The following is a 21,722-nucleotide window of genomic DNA, read 5'->3' as shown; positions in this document are numbered from 1 at the left end:
AGGCTAGAAGTTAGGGCAATGCATTTCCCATAAAGCTGTATTCGAGCTATTGGCATTCAGTTAACGACCCACAAGTTCAATAGAAAGACTCTTTTGTGTGAAGAAAGACTATATCAAGGAGTGAGCCTGACTCAATTTGTCTATTCCCACCTCTACTTTCTGAATGAAACAGAGTAATACCTCTAGAAAGGGAAGAAACTTAGCACCCTCTGGAGATCCCAGGGCTCTGAAATAGTGTCAGTTAAATGCTATGGTTTCTTTCCTTATTACTTCCCAGGAGAAGCTAATGTACAGCCATTTGAGAGACAGAAGATATTGCTTCCTGGCAAAGAGGCCATTTAAATTTATCCATCGGAAGAAAATTTATTTTCTTAATGATGGAAGAGTTTCATTTTCTCTGAAAGGAGCAGCATTTTTAAAATTGATCAGGCGAGGGCAGTAAAGAGTTACATATGGCTCCTAGTCAATAAAGTATTCATGATAGAGAAGAATTATAATCTAAGCTAATTTATTTTTAAGTTTTACTGCCTCCTAATAAAATTCACTCACCATTTTATTGATTTGAAGAAATTAAAGTGTCATTAAAGGGTTTGTGGAGATTAGTTTGGTCGAGTTAGCATAGCACCTCAGGTAAAAATTTCCCCAAATTGCATGTTACCATTGAATATGAAGCCTACGACCAAAAGCAAGAGAAATGACTTTTCATGATCGGATATTTAAGTGATTTAATGAAAGCCATCCCTTTTATGGGATCAAATGCATTAATTTCTATTTTATGATCATTTTTTCTTAGTCCTGACATTTGACTTATTTCAGAATGTCTAATCCACATTTATGTCTCATAGAATTTTATTTTCTCCTTGAAAAAGAGGATGTGAATAGATACACAGGCTGGACTTCTTAGTACTGGTTGTTATTTTAAAGCAAAATCAGCCTAGCAGCTTGGTTTCTTTGGCCTAACTCCGTTGATGTATGAGTGTCTCTGGTTGTAAATATACTTGGGGCTGCTAAAGGAACAAAGAGAAAAAAAGCATGCATGTCACTTATCTGAAAAGCTCTAAATGAACACATTTGACTTTCTCTCTAATTTTATGACAGAATGGTAGGTAAGGGTATCTGGAATGAATCAAACCATCCGAACTAAATCCCAGCTAAGTTCTCATAATACTTAGTACTTTCCTTTGTAGCACTTAGCAAAACTGATTTGTATTTTTGTTCTCTATCTTTACCACCTAGACTGTACCCGCCACCCCTCACCCTCCTGCCGAATCTCTCCTCATTCAGAGTTGTATCCCCGGGGATGAGCACAGTGCCTATTCACATAGCAGGGGCTCAGTAAATGTTTGTGAGTGAATAACTAAATGCGTCTAGATTACAAGCCCCAAGGACGGGAATAGCTTCACAGTCATCTTCAAATTCTTAGTATTTGGCACGTAGTATGGTAGAGCATCTAAATCTAATATTTCTTGGATAAACCATTGTCTAATTTATTTATTCTCCCTACAGGATACCATAGTGAAAAGAAACCAAATTTCATCCTCTCGTGAAAACATTCCAGTAGGAGGTGGGAGAACAGAAGCAATAGACATATATGCACAAATAATTAAATAATTAAAAGATCAGACAATGATCAGTGTATGTAGACTTCTGTAGCATGTCAAGAAAACCTGCTTTGGGTAGTTGTCAACCAAGCGCAGAGTTGAAGGTGCTATCCTCTGAAGAGCACAGAAGAGTCTCCCAGGCAAGGAAACAGCTTGTGCAAAGGCCCCGTGCAGGAGTTGGGCAGGTTCAAAAGGTCAGTGAGGCCATATGGAACTGGTGAAGGAAGGCATGGCCCTCCATCCATGCCATTCTTTGCAATGGAGACTGAGGTAAGGCAGCTTGAAAAAAGTGACACGAGGAACGCAGTAACAGAACAACTGTCTAACAACAAACCCAAAGGAATTCTGTCCTAACTACTCAAACCATGCTGTTCAAACCCTAGCACCTGGTTTGGCAGCATTATATGAAGAATTAATCATAAAAGCTTAGGGGAAGATTATGTTTATAATGCTAATTTAAATATCTGGATGTAAAATTGCTTAGACAGGATAAGTTCAACTAGGCAAGGGCCATTCAAAGGAATAAGACAATATTCACGCTCATGTATTAAAGCATTGTTTAGCAAATATTTAGTGACTTCTTTCCAATGTCAGGCCTCATTCTTGGTCCTGGGGAGACAACAATGAACAAAACAGAAAAAACACCTGTCCTCATGGAGCTTGTGTATACTAGTGAGGGAGAGATAGCCAAAAGATAAAAATTACACAAGGACAAGATCATTTCAGCTGTGACAAGCACTATAAAGGAAAAGTGCCAGGATCAGCTTGGATGGTTGGATGCCTTCCCAGGTGCCCCTCACAAACAATCTGTCAGCCAATCAAAGCAACAAATGTCAAGAGAGGTTTCCTTTAAGTAGCAGAAGGATGGAATGGTTTTCTCCTTTGTGTTCTCTTCGCTGTCTAATATTTTTGCAATGAAAATGTGCAAAACTTACTTGACTTATGAAATCCAATTTTAAAAATTTATTAAATAATACATAAAGATGTTCTCATTAACATTTCAGCTGTTAAAGTTAGGAGTTTCCTTTGTCAGAGAAAAGGAGACAGCCATGAAGTCATATTATAAGTGAGCTTTATTAAAAAGTGATAGAAAGATTTGAGGCCGGATTTGGTGACTCTGCTTCATAGCTGGACCAAGTTTTCTCAGAAACAGTAATCTCTCTTCCTAGAAGAGAAGAAAGCATACTTCATTATTTTGAACACAGATGCTTCCTTCCTTTAGTTTATGAAGAAAGTACTCCCAGCAGGGATACCATCGCTGCCCCACGTGATCAAAGACAGCCGTCTGCACTCCTATTGCAGGTAAGCGACAGGAAGTGTTTTTGACCAAGTGTTTTGGTCCACGTGTTATGGGGATGTTAGTGGACCTCAGAACAAAACTCCCTACGTTTTAAAAAATTTTCTTGATCCAATGGTTAAACTCAGAGTTGAGACACTGTTGATTGCCACAGAGCCATCTGTGGAAACGACTCACCAATACGGACTACAATTGCTTCCACAGGACGGAGGGCACGCTATTGCTCCACGTATTGGGGAAAGAGGAACGTCAACGTTAGAGTCCTCAGTTGACAGCTTTGGCACAACAGTGTGTTGCACGACTTTCAAATCCGCCTCCCCTGACCAGTGTGTGACACTGACGAGGAATGACACAGATGAGGGAGTGGGGACTAGCTCACCTTTTCCTTGAAGCAGACAATTTGCTGTCTGTAATAAAAAAGCATGTAATAAAAGGTCTGCACGGCGACTATCCAGAACATTAAGAAAACAGAAAAAAATGCTTTACTTGATTTTATCAAAACCAAAACAAAGTGTCATTTTCTTTGTCTTTGCTCTGTTAATGCACATACACATTTCTAGATAAAAATTAATATAACCACTAGAAAAACAAGGAGATAGTTGTGGAGGTGGGTGTCAATAAAGTACCAAAACAGGCAAAGGTGATATATTGGACCCAAGTCTCACTAAACTCTAAATTATTTTTCCTTACTCTTCTATCTCCCTTTGCTTCCTCCCTCCTGTTTTAGGACCTCAATTTTAAAAAATATTTTGTTGTTGTAATACTGAATAGCATTCAACAATTTTCAAGGACAAGCAGGCATCTCTCGCTCTTTTCCCAGGCTTTCTTCCCTTTTCCTTGAAAGATTTTTTTAAAAGGCAACAAGGAGAGCCTGTTTGCCGCTGCCTGGTGGCCCATCATGCGATGCTGATGTAACAGGCTGGGGGCGCACTGACTGGCTGCCTGCGAACTGCTCATGCTCTCTTCACACATGGAGCACAATCAGCTTCCAACTACATCGCATCTGAGCACAAGCTGTCTCCACAAAGGAAACCAAGGAGGCAGCGTTCAAAGGCCGATAAAGCATCCCTAAAACATGAAAGAAAAGGAGACTCTGGGGCTGCTGAAGGGAGAGGCTTCTGACATTAATGCCCACTCTGTTTGGGTATTGTGCAGACTGTAGAGGGAGAATGACTGACGGAGTACCATCCGAAATTCACACTTGGAAAAAGCTGCATGTTCGACATCAGGAGTGAGAGGAAAGTGCCAAGATAGAGAAGAAACAAATAAATAAGAAAGGGGAGAAAAAGAATGAGAAGGGAAATGCGGTGCCCTGTGGTAACACAGAACTGAGGCTGTTACATCTTGGGATTCCGCTGAACTCAGTTAATTATTCACCAGCAGAAATTTTGTGAATTGCATGTACTTTGCATGTCATTTATTTTCTAATGTAAGCATGAGGAAGAGAGTCATTTCTTGAAAGTGCAAATGCTTTTTGTTGGAAACACTTTAAAACGATAACACTGACCACAGATCATCAAATGATATCTAAAATATAGTTTAAGGATAATAAGTCTGTTCTTCCTGGGCAGAGATTGTATAGTTACTCTATAAATTATTTATAATCACATCATCGGTGATCTCAGAAATGGATTGTACTGGAAGAAACGGACCAGCTCTCACTTAATCTGGTCGTGAGAGCTGAACCACTTTTGCTTACAGGATAGTGCATCTACTTATCTACCCATATTATCTGCACATTTGTCTGCCTGTCCCCACCTGTGTGTACTTTCATGCATCCAACCCTCCCTGGCAGTTCACATCTTGCTTGGCTGTATTTGCCTCTTTGTCATCACCTTCCTCTTCTGAAAAGACTTCAGCAACACCTAGTCACCTCCTTTGATGACAGACTCTTTCAAAGAGATCTGTATATGGAAACCTGATTACTTCTAGGTTGATAACACGCAAACATCAATTTCCTTCTAATTGAGCTAAGCAGAATAATCAAAACATCTAATCTACAAACAAACATTGAATGTGGACAAAATTGAACGTGAGATATATAAGATTTTAGAATTAGACATGGAATGAAAAAGAAAACTAAGAGATTAGTTCACATGTATGCATAATTTGCCACATTTGTTTAATAATACTAACTTCCACTTATGTAGTGCTTACTTTTTGCCAAACGTTGTTCTAAGTATTTAGTAAGTATGAATTCCTTTAATACATACAATTTTGTGATATAAATTTTATTATTAATCATATTTTATAGATAAGGGCACTGAGGCCCAGAAACTTGAGAAGGACATACAGCCAATCAGTAGTAGAGATGAGATTTGAACCCCAGCAGTCCAGATCCAGAAGCTTAGCTTTAACCTCTCTGCTACACAGCCTTCATGTCAAAACTTGTTTAAGATCTTTTTATCAGCTCTTTTCAAAGAGTTTTGAGATGTAATTTTTTAAATGAAAAATAAACGTCAGTTTATTAACGTGCAAAAATAAACATGAGCGTTAGGCAGATCAAATTGTTGTATCAGCTTAGCGAGCATGCAATTCTAGCTACCTGGGAAGTCAAAACATCAGAAGGTTGCTTGATAAGGAGGGGATTAGAGCAAAAGGAGTTCGCTCCACGTCTTAGTCCGTTTGGGCTGTTATAACAAAAATACCACGGACTGGGTGGCTTAGACGGCAGAAATTTATTTCTCACAGTTCTGAAGGCTGGATCCAAGATCAAGGTGCTGGCAGATCCAGCATCTGGTGCGAGCACTCTTCCTCGTTTTCAGATGGGCTTCTTCTCGTTGTATCCTCACATAGTAGAGAACAGAGGGAGCAAACTCTCCTGTCTCTTCTTATAAGGGCACTAATCCCATTCATGAGGGCTCCACCTTCATGACCTAATTACCTCCCAAAGGTCCCACCTCCTAATACTATCACATTAGGGGGTTAGGATGTCAACACATCAGTTTTGAGGGGACACAAGCATTCAGTCTATAACGCTGTGTGATTCAAATGTAGAACAGCGTCAGCTCCCAACATCCTGAAGCATCCATCACCACCAAAGGTGGAACCAAGCCTGGTGCTGATCTGAGTCAAGAGCCTTTCTATGAGTTGGCCTTGAAGAATCAAAATTATCCTCCAATTTGGGATAGGGATATTTCATACACTAGCCTTTTTCAAGATAAGAAAACTTCTATGTGTCACGTTTTCATTTGGAGGCCATCACACAACTAACGAAGGCAGGATATATGTTCAGGTCTAGAGGGTTAATGAAGAGGATCTCATGGGCAAACAAATTAAGAACATACCAGAGTACAACTTCAAGCAAGATGGACTAGAATTTTAACTGCTATGAAAGTATAATAATAATTTCAAAGTTGATTATATTTTAATTGACTAAGTTAAATTATTTTAAAAGCCTGTGGTTATTGTTGAAACCCACCTCCTCATAAAAACACAGCAATCATAAAATGATGTTACTCCTGAGAAGCAGAACTTGAATCTAGACAATGATCAACTCTCTTCCAGAGATTTGTGCCTGCAGCACTGCAGTTGGACTGAATATGTAACAAGTGAGTTAAGACATCTTCTGTTCATTTGAGGCCTGGAGGGTAGGGGAAAAGGGTGGCTCAGGACTCTAAATCTAAAACCCTTCTTTCACATGATCTAATATAGTCACCAGGTGCAGCCAGTTTTCCAGTTTCTGTATGAAATTAAGATGAAGAGACACTTTGCAAAACACACTCTAGTTCAATCCAGCAGTGGAACTGCCTCTTAATTTGTTTGTTCGAAGTTACTACTCAATATCAAAAGTGATTCATTCAAAGAAATGCATAATAAGACAACACTGCTCACATGGTTGAAAGTCTTTAAAAAAGAAAATAATCATTGTTTTGTAAAATGTGTACTCTCTGCTTTCCTAATAAGAGTATAAATTGGAATATATGACCTCATAGGGAGAAAATTGGTATCAACAGCCTTAAAATTTCTCACATTATTTGACCCAGTAATTCCTTTTCTGGAAATTAATGCTAGGAACAAAATTTAAAAATCTGCTTGCAGATTGATGTATAATAATATCCCTCACAGCATTATTGTAAGGGGAAAGCATTGGAAATACCTTAGAGTTCTAATATTAAGTGAATGGTTACATTATTGGTTATAGTATTGATTTTAACCATTGGGTCACTGATTCGCTATGCTTTAGAGGACACTCACTACCAAACTCCCTCAAGAGATTGTGCCAGTTATACTCCCTCAGCTCCATGTTGACTGGGCTGGACTCAGCTTTGTGATCTGGCTTCCTCCCCAAGGCTGTGTCTCAAGCTGCTCTCTAGTCACTTCCCTCTCCAGTTTCCCACAGTGACTCAGATTTGCATTTCTCTCCTCAAAATGTCGTGCTGCAAAACCTGGTTCCAATTCTAATCTCTCAGCTGCCGTCCCCTCTTCCATACTCTTCAGGAAGGAGCAAGGTAGGACATTTCTCAGTCCTGAATCTGAAAGTTGTTGGTACCTCGGGACCCAATAGCTTGTCATTAGGAATCCATGCAGTATTTGCCTATTCCAGAGGCAGACACAACAGGAGGGCGCTTTCTGGGAAACTGGTCTGCCTGGGGAAAACCCTCACCAAAGCGCTGAGGAATGAGGCGGAGTCCAGAGGGATTCAAAGCAACTGCTAGGAGTTCTGTAGGCGGAGTCCAGAGGGATTCAAAGCAACTGCTAGGAGTTCTGTTTCGTCAGAGTCTGAGTTCACATGCAGGAACTGTCCAGCTTTAGGGGTCTGCAGAAGATAGAGGCAGAAGGATTAGGGAGAAGTGGTCACGAGTTAGTAGCATCGTGCTTGTATCTGGAGAGCGACCTCTCAGACAAGGAGGTCTGCTTCCTTGGGCTGGCTTTGTTGGCTGGTCAGAAAGCTCCAGCACCTGCACCTGCATCCACAGCCAGCATCCCACCTTAGGGAATGGATTCCATTAGACTCCAACTTGTTTCTCCTTCCTTAAAAACTTCTGGAAACAAACTCGACCTTAGCAATCTTCAAATATTTTTACTTACATACTTTCCAAAAGAATTTTTAAAACTGTGTACCCTCGCATGCATTTTTAAGTTGACATGAAAAACTTCTCATCCTAAGTTCAAATAATTGCAAGGAATATAAATTCTGGAGGATTCCAAATTTGACATTTTAAAATAAATCTGTTGAAAACTATTTGAAAAGGATTCAAAGTGTTATGGCTCCACAGTGCACCGACTAGGCTAGGCTGAACTATTTCTCCCAGAATTCTCTTTCTTGTATGTTTCTGGTAAGGGTGCCCCACAGGAAAGAGGCTTGTGGGACATTTGGAAGATGGAAGTGAAGCAGCAGCTATTTTGTAGCGCACAGGCGTCATCGCTTCCCTGCAGGCACACCTTGTTGGTGTGAATTAACAGCCCTATTTGAAACAGTTCCACCAGCCCCATCAGCCTCTCTAGGTCCTGGGGCAAGTGTGTGTTTAGCCCTGTGATGAAGGGTGCCAGCTTCTCCTACAGGACACTCTCATCATTAAAATTGGAGGCAGTGAGAACTGACATAGATTCCAGTCCATCCTTGCTTGAACTCTTGCTCAAGGGATCCTGCTTGTTCTTGCTCTTCCCAACTTGACATTCATTCCCGTTTTCAACTGTCTGCCTCACTGACTTCAAGCTCCAGCGCCAGATGCAAAGGCAGCCACTATAGGGAGCCTGTTGTCAGCTCCGCAAATTACAGTAGATCAAATCTTGTAGCAAATCTCTTATTTTACAAAGATAGATAAATTGAGATATATATATATATATATATATATAGGTAGATAGATTCCTCCAATTGTTCTGATTGAACCCTAATACACAAAACATCATAGTGATTTGATACGCATCACTATACATTTAAAAAATACATGGTCCGCCTCTTCTTGAACAATGCTACTTCATTCATTTTATTCTTGAATTCACATTTCCTTTCCATTTTAACTCAAATGTAATACTTTTACATCTCACTCAAATATTGATCATTCGATCATACTCCTCTTCAACTAAAATAGTCACATAAATTAATTTTTTTAAATTTCCTGTGGCCATAATGCTCGAAGTATTAAAACACATCTTAGGGATTTTATTCTTATTCCATTATTAAGACTAAGCAATTGATCCACATTACAAAACTACATTGTTAATTACTAAATATTTATTTTTGTTAGCAATTGCTGCTGGCACCCCAAAACTCAGTAGACTAAGTCGATAATTCCTTTTTCTAGCTCCTGTGTCTGTGGGTTAGCTGGGAGTTTACTTTGTTCTCCATTGATAGTGGCTGTGGCAGGTTATCAGGGATAATTCTGCTCCACAGGCCTCTCATCCCGACTGTGAACAAGCTGCTTAGCCTGGCCATTGCTTTCCCACGGCTACAGTAGGAACCTAAGAGAACAAGCAGAAACATGTAAGGTCTGTTGAGTCCTATACTCAGAACCACTATGTCTATCACCGATTCTATTGGCCAAACCAAGTCACAAGATCAAACCAGAGACAAGGGTCAGGGAATATACTACTTTTGCGAAAAGAACTGCAAAGTTTCAAGGCAAAAAGAGGAAAGAATAAAGAATTGGGGCCAATAATTTAGTTTTCCATGGCATCTGTTAAGAATATAGATGGTGCTGGGTTTTTTTCTTTCAAATTAACTTGTATATTGTACATATGTTATATTGCTGGAATACGACAAATGTTAACATTTATTTTATACCCTTTTCTGTGGATGTAAGTACTGAGAAACATTATTTACATAAATAGCAAGAGGAGGGAAGTAATTTTGGTATAGAAATGTCATCCATTCTTTGAATTCCTTCCAAATTAATTATGAAAGTCCCACAATGTTCTGTCATCAAAAATTATTTTTAATAATCTATCAGTATACTGAAAGCAAAGAATTAGAAACCATTTGACTTGCAAAAGGATTTGTTATCCAGTCATTAGAGGTATTCATTTTTCCAACATTGTAATATTTCTAAGTCTCCCTTTATTTTATATTTGGGAGTTTTTACATGGTAGAGCCATGAACCATTGAAAGATCCTGGATGGGTGAGAAGAAGGCCTTTCTTTATAAAGTGGGAGAAAGGCGGTTATGAATGGGGCAGTGGAAAAGAACTGGCTTGGTGCTTTTATCATAGGTGTTTCCTTAGGCAGATAAATTTTAGAAGGACTGCCCCTGGGAAATCTTGTCAGCATTGTTTGGGCATGTAATTATACTGTCTTCAAGCTTTAAAGTTATGATCACATATTTCTAGAGATAGAATAAACATCAGGAACTTCGTCAAGTCCTTCCATCTTTATTCAGACAAACAAAAGTAATGCTAGACATGCAAAAAGAAATCAAACTATTTCTTGGGCAATGCTCCAATTTCGTATTACAAATCGCAAAAGAATTCTTTTTGTGATTTCCTCCATGCCATAGCGCTTCTTCATTTGCAAGCAAATCCAGATTTTCAAACGTCTCCTCCGAATGAAATAGTGCAAACCACTATTTAATTATAAATTCAAGATGCTTCAAAGAGAAATACAATCAAAGGGAAACGCACCTGTAGTAACTTTGATAGTCAGAGAAACACAGTAGGGCTGATTAAGTCAGCCTTAAAACTCTGCATCGGAAAGCAGGAGTGACAAAAATCCCGTGTTGCTAAACAGCACATTTCTTTCAGTGAAAATGACTTCATAGCAGCAAGACACACCAAGAAATTATGAAAATCCCAGGCCACTGATATGAAAGCACTGTTTGCAGTACTGCTGAGTAAATTCCTTCGTTATAACCTGTCAGTTTTAATCAGTAAAAACTTTAAAATTTTTGAAAATATAAATTAGTGTATTTGATTTTGTATGAGACGTTAGGTAATCACAACCACATTCACAAAAGAAAGCTTTATGTTTTCTTTTCATTTTTGTTTAAGCTTCTCCTCTAAGCTTCAAAGGAAAGCATGAGAGAAGCAATCCTCTTTCCCCAGGAAAATGTCCTTAAAGTCGTTCAGCTTCTGGCTGCTCAATGCTGAATTAATATATGAAAGAAAGAAATATTTTCTTCAGGACCATTTATATAGAGGGATGAGAATGCCTTAAAGAGATGTCAAAAAGAGAAGCCATACTAAGAAATGGTTATCCATTTTAAAGGCTCAGACAGAAACTGAAAATGGCTGTGGGAAAGAAGGAAAAATGATTCATATGGATTGTGAACTTGGCCTTTTGGGAGAACAGATATATTCTCCCTTGTGCTTACAGCATCTAATCCCCATCGCCTCCACAAGAAAGCCTGTAATGAAAGCTGATTACCTCACAACATGCCGCTGGAAAGAATGATCCGTCTACTTTTCATTGTTTGCTGAGTTGCAAGGGGTTACCATGGTTCCGGCAGCCTCCTTACAGGCAATGCCAAACATGCAGAGTCTGAATGACGATTACATAAAGGCATCGGGATGGTGCTGCATGAAATCCAAGGGGTCCTTGTTTTATACCAACAAAACAGTCTGCCTAAATGGGGAGTAGAGCAAGAGAGGGAAAAAAGTTCAAGGAACCATAATTAAGTTCCAGTCTGTGTAAAATTTCATAAGCTACCTAAAACAATTAAGAAATAGTTTATGTTACTAAAGCAAAAAAACAAAAAACAAAAAACGGACCTTTTAGAGGGTAAGAATAATGTAAATAAAACAAACCTCACAATTTTGTCCCTAATCTTTATTACTTGGTTAAAATATTCCATTAATTCCCAAGCCACAGACTGCAAGAAATACAACCATTGTTGTTTCAAAAACTTTCACTTTTGTTTTGTTTCCATTTTTGGCTTGGAAGTTTTTCTTGAATTAACTTCTTCCCATTTTATTTTATTTTATGCATATATGTTTATATACATGCATATATGTAAATGTATATATATACATGTGTGTGCTATTTTTTCTTTTGAACTATTTGACAGTCAGTCGCAGCATCATCCCTCTACCCCTAAATACTTCAGCATGTATTCTAAGACCAAGGACATTTTCTTACATAACCACACACAATTATCAAATTCAGGAGGCTTTTCATTAATGCAATATTATACAATCTACAGGTTATTTTCAATATTCACCAATTATCCCAATAATGTCCTTTATGGAGATTTTTGTCCCAATCCAGGACTTTGCATTGCATTTACTTGTCAGGTTTTTAGTCTCCTTTGATCTGAAATAATTCCTTAGCATTTCCTTTCCTTTCCTTTCATAACATTAAGCTTTTTGAAGATGACTGGCCAGTTTGTTGCTTCCCTCAGTGTGGATTTGTCTGATGTTTCCTCAAGTGTATGTGCGTTTTACACATTTTAGGCAGAAGCAGTGTTATCATTAGCGCCTCACGAGAAGCTCAGCTGTTTGTTAGTGACATTAACTATGAATACTTGGCTAAGGCAGTGTCTGCCAGGTTTCTCTACTCTAGAGTTACCATTTCAATTTTTGTAATTAATTTGTAATCTGTAGGGAGATACTTTGAGAGAATACAATATGCTGTTCCTCGTCAACTTTCACCCAATAGCTTTAGTATCCATTGCCGATACTTGGTTGAAATAATTACGTGATGGTTGAGAAATCACTTCAATATCTTTTGAAAAAAATTACATTAGTAGATACCCAAAAGAAGAGATTTGGATTTTATCATTTCTCATTTTTTATGTCTTTAGATGTATGCAAAGATACCTGTGCAATTTGATCAATTTAATTGATTTCATAAGACTTATGTAAGTATTTCTTTCTCACTCACATTATGTTTGAGTGAAAAGCCTTTCCTCTCATGAGGGAACCTTAATGTGTGTGTGTAAGTGCACGTATATGCAGCAGTTCTTAATATTTATTGCTTCCTAAGAAAATTTTTGTGGCATAATATATACTATATACTGGTGTGTTTTTTCCAACACAATCCTTGTTTTCTTTCATGCAGTTGTAGAATTTTTCCCCTTTTGAACAAAAGGATTGGTAGATGGATGTCCAACAGATGGATCCTCTTTTAATATCAGATGGTCTAAGGGCCCAGAGCACGTGCAGAAACTTGAAACCCATTCCATAAACTGGAGTAATCATGTATATAGAAATTAATTTTGTACCTTGTGTAAAATGGATGCTCAATAGGCCATGTTAAATAGATAATTGAATGAGCTCCATTGAATATATAATGATTTGTTAAACATAAAAGATAAAAAAAGCTTTCTAGCAACATTGAAAGTAATGATGCATTTAATATGTAAAAATCAATACAGAAAAAAATTCTCTTATATTTGAAAAATGACGTTTTAGCTACCCTGAAGTAATAGAAAAAAGGTAAACTCTTGCTTGATTCTTAAATTATGTTTTGCCCAGGAGAAAAAGGAAACCAAAATATGAGACAGAGGTTTTAATTTAATATAAGCAGGGCAAAACAACATCATGTAGCCTTAGTGTTGGCTGTGTTTTCAACTCATCAGTAACAATCGGTGAGTGTTTCCTCATGAGGAGGCACGTAGCATCAGAAAAGTGTTGATTCTGAGCTCTCAGAAGGAGCATATTCTAAGAGGACAAAGAGGCTTACTGAATAAACACAACATTTTGAAACACAGGCAATCTTGGAAAAAATCTATTGTTGAGCTCAATTGTGAAACGCATAACTAATATTCTTTTAGTAGAAGAGTTTATTATCTGTTGTCCTATGAACCTAATGAATTATCCATCAGTGTGGAAAGCGCTGGAAACTGCAGACTTGACTAGTGTAATGGAAACAGTACTGAACTTGAAGTCAGAAGGCTTGAGTTTGAGTTTCAGCTTCTTTATTTAATTATGTATATCCCTTGAGCAGGTTACTTAATCTTTCTGAGTCCACTTTGCCCATAAATAATGTGATAGATAAGCTAAAAGTCCTTTGAAGTATTAAAGAACTAAAGGAATTATTATTTTGAAAGTCCATGTAGGAAATACATGCAAATGCTATATAGTTTTATTTAACAATTTTAACTTTCTTAATGGGTAATTTATGGATATTAGAATAAATTGAACTGATAACTAAAAATTGAAGTTCACTAAACATGTCTAAAGTGTTTTAGGTTGGACTTCAGTGTCAAACGACTTCTGTCTGGCAGTTCGTCATACTCCCACTCCATGAATTCACAGAATAAGATAAAAAAAGCACAGCAATAATTTAAGCTCCATAAAGACAGGAACGTTGTTTCCTGCTGGCTTGAAAGAAGAGAAACCTTTGTCCTTACCCCACTGTGTGCCACCGGCCCCGAAGCACAAAGCACTTACCAACCAGAAATCAAGGAATAAACCTCTCTCCAGCCAGAGTGCAGAAACCTGAGCATTGATTCCCTCCATTCTCAGTCAGTCTATCCCTCTCTATAAAAAACGAGACTAAAACCCCCAGAAAATAAGTAGGCAAGAAACAGGGAGGTGAAATGTTTGTAGAACTCTGAGAGATGTAGTTCTCATAAATAAAATTATATGTATGGATAGAAGCAAGATGAACCCAAATACTACTCCATGTGGAAAATTATGAGTTTTCCCATAATCTGATGTTTTAGCATCTCAGACAACCAAACAGTAGAGACGAAAGAAGGTGTCAGCTGAATTCAGGCAAAGCCTCATTCACTATATGTCTAGCACATTCTTAAATTAGTCTAGAAGGTAAGCAGCAATATGCCATCTAATTTTAGTTCTAAGAACATACTGACTAAAACTCAGTGTTACACTGTCTGTGATTTTCTTTAAAATATCCTGTGGGGGACTGGAATTGGCCACCCCAAGGTATGTCTCTTTGGCATGAGGATTATTTGGGGCTGGTTACTTTAAAAAAAAAACTACAGACAGGAAAGCAACTCTGAAAAGCAGAGTTTACTTACCCTTTATTAAAAAACATTTACATTGTAAAGGAAATCTCCATCTGTAAAGGTGTCTCCCTCTCTGTACCAGGAAGGAGGGGGATGACCTTATCTCTAGAAACTCTTAATCAGTGCCAAAGGCAAGGACTTAAATCTGCATCTTGCTTATTGTACTTGTCTGGTAACCTCCTGTAACTGACTCCCCCCACCCCCAACATCCTACTTTGTCTTTAGCTGAAGATGATATTTAAGTTGGTGGCTTTGCCATTTTGGCTAGTTGCTCAGGCTGCCTGAGCCTCTCCCATGTATACATCTTATAAAGCTTTGTTTAATTTTCTCCTTTTATTCTGTCTCATGTGAATTTAATTTGTTCTCCGGCCAGAAGAACCCACAGCGGGTAGAGGAAATGTCTTCCTCCCCTACAATCCCATCAGAGATACTTTATTATATATATGCAAGTTAGTTTAAGTTTCAGCAGCAAGAGCAGTCCATTGCTGTAATCAAAAGTTCACCTGCCAAAGTGGTCAACTAACTTACTGTCAAGAATGCAAGGCCCAGGAGTGGTCAGTGTGAGTTCTAATCAGGAAGCTGTTACTCTTTGCTAATTAGCACACGATCTCAAAAACAGCTTCTTATTGGTGGAAATAATCACCTGTAGACTGGCATGATGAGTGTTAGAAAAGGACTCATAAGGTGAAATTAAAGATATGGTAAGTACGTAGATTAGCTAAAGTGGCATGGATGAATAGACAGATAGACAGCAGACAGATAGACAGACACAGACATACATACATCTATTTTTTTAAGAGACACTCACTCTTCCTAACATGCATAAGCAAGAAAGAAGAGCCCAGAAAGGCCAGCAGCCTTACATTTAGGCGTGATGTCTAAGATTAAATCCCTAGTCCCTCTACCGCCAGAGGTGAACTCCCGAGAGTTTTGAGCAGTGCCATGTCCGGCCATATTGGAGCTGGAGCTCAGCACAGAAAAAAAAAGTGTGTGCTTTTATACATTTACTAAAATGTTCTTCTATATTTTGAACCAAATAAAAAAAGTTAATAAAATCTCTATAATCAAAAACACAGTCATATATAAAGGCTTGCCTTGATCACGGTGTTGTCCAATGGGATTGAATGCCATCATTAATCTTCAAAAACTGTTAGGGCAGGCCAGTGACCATCAGCTACTTGGAAACGACTTTTGTTGCTGCATAGTAATGCAGGAACATAAAACAAACAAGCAACAAGTCATGCAGGGACATAAACTTTCTTTATTTAAAATTTTGATATTTGGTTCATGATAAATTATTCTGTGTTCATTTTGATTTTTTAAAGTATTGCCTTAAAAATTATTTCTCTTGATTACTAGGTTTTTTGGCAGCTTCTCAAATTTTTCACCAGAGGCTAGTGCCTCACTGCTCTGATTCTGAGCCTCTGACGATGCTACAAGACTGAGACATCTTGTTTTCTAGAATTTTCGGCATTTGGCTCAAACAGAACTTTCACTCAAGGTAGTACTCAAAGCACTTCAGTGGTTGGAGAACTGGCTGTTCTAGAGACCATAAAATGAGTAGTGTGAAATATTGGTTTTGCTTTTTATTGTTTTATATGTTATCTTACTAATATATATTCAGTTGGCAAATGTCTCTATGTGTGGTGTAATTTAACTCAGACTTGCTTTTATTTTAACCTGACACCCAAGAATTTCAGGATGGCTACCATTATTTGCCAAAAAGAAGCCAGGAGTAAGTTGACTTATGTCAGCCCACAAAACTCAAGGAGACAATGAATGGGATCAAGGGTGATGTATATTTAATTTTACTTAACTACGTTTTTGCAGCACTTACTCTGTGCCATACATTATTGTACATGCTTTACAAAAATTGACTCACAACAACCTTCTATGTGAAGTACTGTTAGCATCTCTGTTTTACCGAGGAGAAAATTCTCTTCTTTCTCTTGGTAAAATCCAGAGTTAGGTTTACCTCATCTGAAATTGCCTGAGAAAAAATGTCCGTGGATATTATACAAAACTAACACACTGAAGAGAAAGAAAACACTGAGAGTTAAGACTCAGAGGGATAAGCTATTTCTAAAATAATTCATCACAAGAACCATAACATAAATTTAGAAAAATTGTTAAAATCCCCAATAGAATGCAAAACCCAGGAACTCATGACTACAAAGAATCAGACAAAAGGTGACAGCAAATCATTACAACTTCTCTACTATAGTATTTTTTGGGAGGGGAGAAAGTTTTATTATTAAGTTCAATGTAAATCCTCTTTAAGAGGATTTCGTTACAAATTCTTCTGCTCCCTCTTGGTTCAAGTCCACTTAAAACTCAATTGCAGCACTGGTTGGCCCAAACATATCTGTGGTTCAGAAAAACGTCTCTAAAGATTGTCATTTAATTCTGTCCTTTCTTAGGGTTCATGATATGAATTCTGAGGATGGGTGCAATTTCTGTATTTAAGTCTTAGCCTGACAGCTCTTCTTTTCCTCAGCTTTATTGGGATATAACTGACATATAACATTGGATAAGTGTAAGTTGTGCGGCTTATTAATTTGATAGCATATGCATGCAATATGATTCCCACCTTAGAGTTAGCTACACCTCCATCACATCACATAATTACCATTTCTTTTTTGTGGAGAGTATAATAATGTTTAATCTTCCACTTATGGGTGTATCTTCCCTTTTGCTTCATGTTTCAATTACCTTTGGACCCCTATACCTACCTAGCACACGCCCCACACATAATAGACATTAAGAGAATGTTTGATGAATAAATGTATGAATCCACTCCTCTGTTTTCCGTAAAATAATTGTTGAACATATGAGTAACTTAAATAAACACATTGTGACCTCTAAACAAAGGAGCCCACAATTTAATATTCTGTAGCTTATCGTTCAACTGAAGAAGATGTATAGCATGTGAAATGTACTCTTATTGAAAAGATTCTGTTTTGCTTTTAAAGATTTCCAATAAAAGATTTTGTTTCTTTCTGGTGTAGCAAACATTTCCATTGAAATATAATGATGAGTAGATGATATTTTGAATTTTTTAAGTGACTTTTTTTAATTTTCAAAGGATTTTAATATCCATATACGCATACCCTAAAATCAGTGCTATGAACTCTTCCCAAATAAAGGATTATAAGAAGGTGTACATGTTTCAGCCAAAGAGTTCAGCTAGATTTTTAAGGGAAAAGGTAATTAATGAATTTTCAGGTGAGTAGAAACTACCTGGGCTGCTGCTGTGGTCCTTCGACACCACTTGGCAGCAATTTGCAGACTTAACAGGAAAGAAGACAAATGAACACTGTAGTAAAATTCTCTGTGTAGCTCTAGTCATTGTTCCAAGCACAATTCCATTGCTCCCTGAGTGATTTGAGAATAAATGCTTTTAAGAGACATACAGAAAGAGGGCTTTTGTAAGTATCTGACAGGCACCTCAATATTGATCAGCGAAATAATAAAATCTGCCTGAAAGAGTAATCAGAAAATGAGTTTTTCTTCTATATTGTGATAACCATTCCCATGTTTATGCAATTACACGATTTTAGACAAAGAAATCATTTTAGTAGCTTTTTATCATTCTTCCCAAATATTGAAGACTTAAGTGGACATCTTTGTAATATAGTTGTCAGTATTTCTGACACTTCTGTTTTGTGACCTGACAGCGACAGCCCTTGCTAATTAGTTCGCTGGGAATTAAGTCCATTGTAATGAAGGTGATCCTGTTAAAAATATTTTAATTGTTAAGTCAGTTTTAATTATATGCAATGTGTTTCAAAGGCAATCAGTGTCCTCACTAAGCTGCACATACACACACACACACATCACACTAGTGTGTGTGCTAGAACGAGCTCCACAAGGGCAGGGATCTTTGTCCGTTTGGTTCACTGCTGTATCCCTAGCACCTAAAACAGTGCCTGGAACCTTCAAGGGACCCCATACATACGTGTGGAGAGAATTGCACACTGTGAAAGATGACATGAGTGGAGCCATATTAAAATAGAGCCAGAGCAGCCACTTGAGATGAATTTCCTCGCATGTCTTGTTTCCTTTATCTTCCAAACTGGACCCAATTACCAACATTCCAAGAAGTCAGAAAGGAGAAGAATATCCTGTCTGTATGGACTGATGGAACTGGGCTTTGCTGATGACCAAATTGCTAACCAATCAAGGAAGTACAAGTCTAGCCTTTTACCTGACAATCGAATCTCAGGCCAATCTATGAAGTACAAACCTAGCCTTACCTCACCTAGCACAACTGAACTCTTATTTAAAACGACTCACCTCATCTTCCCCTTCCCCCATAAAAACCTAAGCCTCTCTTCTGCAATCAGAACATTATTTGTGTTTCTACCTGAATCTGTGCTCCCTGAATTGCAATTCTTCAATCCCAAATGAACACTTTGCCTCTTAAACCAGTTTCTGTTCTTGTAGGTTGACAGTGGCATACAAAACACAATGGTTATGACTTGACTTGTGTATGAATTGAATGATCCCTAGAACAGCATTGAAAAATGTGAGGTTCTTTTTCCTTGACTTCATCCCCCATTTTCTGTACTTTCCATGTCCCTGTCAAATCCACTCTGTTCCTTTTGGGCATCTGAGAAAGTTAAAAATACTTTTAATATTTATAACTTTTGCACCATGTTTACCACGTCCAGAAACTCAACTGTGCAGTTTACATCCTCATTTAATTCCCACAACACGGTTATAAACCAAGTGATGTTTTAACTCCCATTTAATAGATGAGACGAATTGAGTTACAGAGAGGAAAATGCCTTGACTGCACTCAAAATGAGTGGAGGAGCTGGGATCAGATGTCAAACGTCTCTAACTGGAAGCCCTGACCTCATCACCCTATCATATCACTTCCCAGTGACCTCTTACTCACTAAGCCCTCCTCACTACTACAGTGTGAGAGGACAGGCTACCACTTTTCTTGGAGGTCCCAAAATCCCAACCTCCCTCTCAGTTCCCTTTTCCCAATCTGCCAATGCCAGAACCCTTCCTCTCTGTCTCAACTGGAATGAGGATGCTCTTGGTCATGCACGATGGCTGACTAGCAACTCATTACCCTTTAGGGTAAATAAGTGTCAGTCAATGTTTTTCCTAAGCCAAATATTTCCATCTTAAACATTTAATCTCTGCTGCTCAAAGATAAGTTTTACACATTCATTAAGGAATTCAGGCGTTAGCAAGAAATTGAGAAAAATGTCTCCAATAGCAGATATAACTTCATTCAGTCAACAAGTTTTGACAACAAAGACATTTTTTATACTGGATCTTTAGAAAAACTAGTATTGAAGAGAGAAAGAAATGAAGGAGCTTAGACTGGGAAAAGAAACTGACAGCCTATTTTAATTGGAATACAGAGTGCTGGTGGGAGGTGTGAGAGTCTGCAATGAGGCAGGGACATAGGTCCCTAGCCCTGTATGAAAAGCAGTCCTCCAGGCCCTCCAGGCAATGGTCAGAGGACATCCATGGCCATCTTTCTAAATCACCAATTTGGGGACACAAAACTTTCAAAAGGAAATGTATTATGTATAGAATAGAATGCAAAGACCTGAATTTTTTTTTAAGATTGGCACCTGAGCTAACCTTCCTTTTTTTTCTGCTTTTTTTCTCCCCACATCCCCCCAGCACATAGTTGTATATTTTTGTTGTAGGTTCTTCCAGCTGTGGCATATGGGATGCCGCCTCAATGTGGCCTGACGAGTGGTGCCACGTCCACGTCCGGGGTTCTGAACCAGCGAAACCCTGGGTCATGGGAAGCGGAGTGCGCAAACTTAACCACTCAGCCGTGGGGCTGGTCCCCAAAGACCTGAATTTTTAAAGTAAAGGACAAAGAAGTTTTATACTGATTTAATCTTTTAATGAACAGATACATATTATAGAAAGAAATTCATTTAATTGAAGAATAAGGATGCTGAATCACGCTAAAGTTTAATGAGGATAATTTCATAAAACAGGAACTTCAAGAATGTCTTGAAAAGTCAAAGTTATAAAATAGATATGATCCTTATTTTTCATTATTTCTTTCAATGTTCCATGGAGTTGTTGCCTACATTATGCTTACATACATAATTGCTCCAAGGAGAAGAAACTCAAATAGGGTATTCTGTAGCATTAAGTAAACCATTCTCTACCAAAAGAATAGCTAGCTCATCAATAGTTGAATTAAAGCTATTTTTCCTTTCCTTAAGTGTCCTCAAAATCTGTCTAGAAAGGTTTAGGCAGTGGCAGTATGGAGGCTGGCAGATGATAAATTTCTATAAGTCTATATTTATTCCTAACAAATTTTAAATATTGTAGAAACCATCACAGTAGTAGAGTCTGAGTTGGTTTGGCTTCTTTCTTAGGATACTAATTTATTTTTTAAAAGAAACCCTAAAGTCCTTCAGTATAGGAAAATATTTAATGAATGAGAGGAATTCTTGGGTAGCCCCTATCAGCTGTAAAGCATAACAACACTTAATCTGTTGCTCTGCACCCTCACACACACGCCCCACCAGCCCTCTCCTCTTGTAGTCATCTCAACTCCCTCTGGACAGCGCCATTGACCAGTTTCTCCAGCCAAAACTCTGGGAGACAGCCTTTATTCCTATCTGTACTTCATCACTTACATCCATGCCATCAACAAATACTGCTTTCTCCTTCCAAAATATATCACAAAATGGGCTACTTCTCTCCCCTGCCACCACCTCAGTGCATCTATAATCCCCTTTTACTCAGACTACTTCAAACCCTCCCAATATCTCCTTGCTTTTGCTCTAAATCATTCTCCCTACAAGAGCCAAAATAACTTTAAAGGCGGGATTACTATATCCCCTTACTAAAAATGAACATATAGTATCTAATACATAAAAAAAAGTATAAAGAAAAATAGAGCAAACATCAATATAGCCACTGACTGCATTAGGAAATAAAACTTTACCAACACATTTAAACCCCCTTATTTATCTCT

The 21,722-nt window shown here is 38.0% G+C and overlaps 1 long non-coding RNA gene across 1 annotated transcript; it reads right to left on the bottom strand.

Annotated features, from left to right (window-relative positions):
• Positions 1 to 2,656: 2,656 nt before the first annotated feature.
• LOC103556420 (uncharacterized) lies at positions 2,657 to 11,397 on the bottom strand. Its single transcript, XR_546201.2, has 3 exons — positions 11,200 to 11,397; positions 7,505 to 7,657; positions 2,657 to 2,766 (listed from the first exon to the last, which is right to left on the bottom strand). It is a non-coding gene; the product is annotated as an uncharacterized lncRNA (long non-coding RNA).
• Positions 11,398 to 21,722: the final 10,325 nt, after the last annotated feature.

This window comes from Equus przewalskii, chromosome 9 (assembly GCF_037783145.1).
Source record: "Equus przewalskii isolate Varuska chromosome 9, EquPr2, whole genome shotgun sequence".
NCBI classification, from domain to species: domain Eukaryota; kingdom Metazoa; phylum Chordata; class Mammalia; order Perissodactyla; family Equidae; genus Equus; species Equus przewalskii.
This window is presented reverse-complemented; position numbering and strand designations above follow the sequence as displayed.